We start from the raw sequence: 4,245 nt of genomic DNA on the forward strand, positions 1-4,245 counted from the left end.
TAAATATTTTCTCTTTGACTTGGGAGTTCTGGAACTTAGCTATAAAATTTCTGGGTTGGGGTGGATCTCTTTCTGGGGGAGATTGGTGTATTCTCTCAATTTCTATTTTGCCCTCTTCTTCTAGGATATCTGGGCAATTTTCCTGTAGGAATTCTTTAAAAATGAGATCAAGGCTGTTTTCCTGATCATGACTTTCAGATATCCCAATAAATTTTAAATTATCTTTCCTGAATCTGTTTTCCAGTTTAATTGTTTTTTCAATGAGATGTTTCACTTTTCTTCTAATTTTTCATTCTTTTGATATTGAAGTATTGTGTCTTGACTTCTCACAAAGTCATCAGCTTCCTACATCTAAAGGATTTGTTTTCCTCAGAGAGCTTTCTTATCTCCTTTTCCATCTGGCCAATTCTGCTTTTTAAAGTATTCTTCTCTTCAATAACTTTTTAAACTGTTTTATCCATTTGACCTAAGCAGGTTTTTAACATTTTATTTTCTTCAGCATTTTTTTGGATCTCCTTGACTAAGCTGCTGACTTCATTTTCATGTTTTTTCCTGCATCTCTCTCATTTCTTTTCCCAATTTTTCTTCTATCCCTTACTTGATTTACAAAATCTTTGTTGAGCTGTCATAGCCTGAGCCTAACTTCTCTTTTTTTTGGAGTCTTTAGATGAAGGAGTTTGTACTTCCTCACCTTCAGATTGAGTATTTTGATCCTTCCTGGGATCATAGACAAAGTATTTCTCAATGGTGTTCCTCTTTTCTTCTCTATTTACTCATTTCTGCAGCCTGTGCCTGGTTTTGGGGTGCTTCCTAAGCTTTTGAGTGTTATTGGGACATCCTTCCACAAGGACCTCAGTATGTGAAGCTCTGTCTGCTCTCCTGGTCTGTGAATGGCCATAAGCGCACCCCTCTGCCACATGGCTGAGGTGGGGAGAGCCTATTCTATGGGGGGGGGATAGACTGTGATTAGGATCTCAGTGTAGTCAGAGCCCCAGATTCCTGTTCTGGGGACAGCACAGACCTCTGAAGTCTCTCCCCACTCTGCTACCCATTGCCTGGATCTGGGCTGCTGTGGCCCAGCTGCTGCTCTGAGTGCCCTGAAGGTCTGGGCTTCATGCTCACTCTGGCAGAGGTCTCCATGCTAATTCTCCAAGTTGTGCCTGGTGCTCCCAGGGTGCAGGTCAGGAAACTGCTTCTGCTGCCATTAGCCATGGCTCCCAGGTGCCCTGGGGCTGTTTTTTTGGAGGCTGAAGTTTCCTCACTTTGGTGGGCTGACATTATAACCCCATGGAGTGGTGTTATTCCACTATTTTCCAGGTTACCTTGGTCTGGAGAATTGTCTCACTGGATCTTTCTGTGTGTTCTGTCTCTCAAAAATTTAGTTAGAGTAATAATTTTAAGATTTTTCAAATATTTTGTAGAGAACACCTAGAAGAGACTCTTCTCCTGTCACCATCTTGGCTCCACTCAATGAAAAGTCTGCAGAAGTTTTTTGAACATTTTTTAACACAGGATTGGATTCCTCACCTGCTATGGTAATCAGACCAAGACTGAGTAAGCAGACAATTTTTAGCGCACCTTTTCTAGCCCCTTCCTCACACCAGGAGATGAGCAATGTCATCCTCAATAGGCTGCTCAGACATCTACAGGCTACTGAATCCCACTGCTGCTTCTGGTGAGAAGACAATCAGAAATCCTGGGTGGCCTGTGTGCAGAGTTTTACTAGAACTCCCAATGTATCTACTCCTGCTGCTTCATCACTTACCAATTGCCAAAGGACTCTGAAATAGGTTAGAAGTGGTTAAATGGTATGGGTGATGTCTTCCAAGTTGTGCATAAATTGGATTTAAATGAGGCAGAGTTACATGAAGTCATCTTTCCCACTATCTCTTCCAAAACCATCACAGTCTAGTAGCAAGACAGAATGAAGGCAACAGATTATAACTTTAAAGGCAGTAGTGAACCTCGGTGTCTTAGATGTCTAACCAAGCTCTAAGTACTCCCCAGAGTCTGCTTCAGCTACCTTAATGGACATTGGAACATTGTTTTCATCTGCCTATTGCACCAGATGAAGTCTTCAAATATTTGAAGTAGACACCCTTTGATAGGTTTGAGACCCCTAAGTTATCTGCAACCTGATTTAGCCTGTCTGTCTAAATGATTTAGCATGACTTGACTGCCATGTATGCTACAGCTCCTTGGAAGCAAAATCACAGGTGAAAGTTAGGTGGATGACACCAAAAGTGGAAAGAAACACTGAAACACTGAGAGGGCCCTCGCGCCAGAGAAACTGCTTTTCCCTAAACATATACCCCATATCGCAGTTGAGAAATTACCAGGAAATATGAATAAATGGTTCTCAAAAGTGGTACTGAAAACTACCAGAAATTTCAAACAATTAATAATAAAGAAAATTCAAGGCAAAACAATCTTGAGATTTTATCTCACATCCATGAAATTGATAAGGATGAGAAAATATGAAACTAGTCAACATTTAAGTGACTGTAAAAAGACAGGCACACTAATATGCTGTTGGAGCTGTGAACTGATCAATTTTGGAGTGTTATTTGGAATAATGCAAAGAAAATTACTACACTGTCTATACCCTTTGATCTTAAATCTCCCCTGCTGGACCTAATTCCCCAAAGGCACTCAATGACAAAAATTAATTTCCTTATACACCATGATAATTGTAATAGCACTTTCTTTTTGAAGTATTTAGAAACTGGAAGCAATGTAAATGTCCATCAACCAGGCAAAAACTAGACATGTTCTGTTATTTACTCTTTCAAATAGCATTTATTGAATGTGCATATGTTTATATTACATGGTTACAAAGAAAAAGCAAAATCAGTTCCTGCCCTAATTCTAATTTAGGAGACAACAGGTACACAAAAATAAATAAAAAAATTATAAGCAATTGTAGAGGAAGGATCTAGAAGCCAGGAGGACAAGGAAAAGTCTCCTGCAAAGGCAGAACTAGGTCTTGAAAAAAGCCACAGACTCTAGGAGTTGAAGATGAGGAGGGAAAGCCTTACAGACATGAAGAACAATCTCTGAAAGGGCATAGAAATGAATTATTATAGATGAATAGCACCAAGTAGCTAGCATGGCAGGATTGTATAGAGATGTAGAGATGTGCAAGAAGAATGGAAAAATAGGAAGAAGCCACATTGTGAAGGGCTTTGACTGCAAATTAGAAAATATTTTATTTTATCATAGAAGTAAGCATTAAAAATCAATGACAAGACCTCTTGCCGTGCAGCCCTGGGACCGGCCAGTCATGCTTTTGGAGAAGGCGCCAAGGCCCAGAGGGTTAAAGTGACGTGGCCAAACACAGCCATTAAGTAGTCCCTGACCCTACCTGTAATCGAGTAAATTTCCTGCTTTATCCCAGATTTAGTGTAGCCATGGCTCATGGTCCCAAGAAACATCTGAAACATGTAGCAGCTCCAAAGCACTGGATACTGGATAAGTATTTGCTCCAAGACCATCTACAGGTCCCCACAAGTTGAGAGAATGTCTCCCCCTCATCATCTTCCTGAGAAACAGGCTCAAGTATGCCCTTACTGGAGATGAAGTAAAGAAGATCTGCATGCAGCGATTCATCAAGATTGATGGCAAGGTCCGCACTGATATCACATATCCTGCTGGTTTTATGGATGTCATTAGCATTGAGAAGACAGGGGAACATTTCCATTTGGTAAATGACACAAAGGGATGCTTTGCTGTTCATCATATCACAGCTGAGGAGGCTAAATGTCAGTTATGCAAAGTGAGAAAAATCTTTGTGGGTACAAAGGGTATTCTCCATCTGGTGACCCATGATGCCTGTACTATCCGTTATCCAGATCCCCTCATCAAAGTGAATGATACAGTTCAGATTGATTTAGAAGCTGGAAAAATCACTGATTTCATTAAGTTTGATACTGGAAACTATGTATGGTGACCAGTGGAGCCAACTTGGGTCAAATTGGTGTGATTACAAATAGGGAGAAACATCCTGGCTCTTTTAATGTTGTTCATGTAAAAGATGCCAATGGCAATAGTTTTGCCACTAGGCTTTCAAACATTTTTGTTATTGGCAAAGGTAATAAGCCTTGGATCTCTCTTCCCAGAGGAAAGTGTACCCGTCTTACAATTGCTGAGGAGAGAGATAAGAGATTGGCAGCTAAGCAGAGCAGTGGCTAAATGATTGTAAATCATGAGAGAATTTGTAGGTTTTCAATCAAATTAAGATTTTAA

The 4,245-nt window shown here is 40.3% G+C and overlaps 1 pseudogene; it reads left to right on the forward strand.

Moving 5' to 3' along the window:
- The first annotated feature begins 3,395 nt into the window (after positions 1–3,395).
- Positions 3,396–4,245, forward strand: LOC141489637 (small ribosomal subunit protein eS4-like; annotated as a pseudogene).

Source organism: Macrotis lagotis, chromosome 5 (genome assembly GCF_037893015.1).
Source record: "Macrotis lagotis isolate mMagLag1 chromosome 5, bilby.v1.9.chrom.fasta, whole genome shotgun sequence".
NCBI classification, from domain to species: Eukaryota; Metazoa; Chordata; class Mammalia; order Peramelemorphia; family Peramelidae; genus Macrotis; species Macrotis lagotis.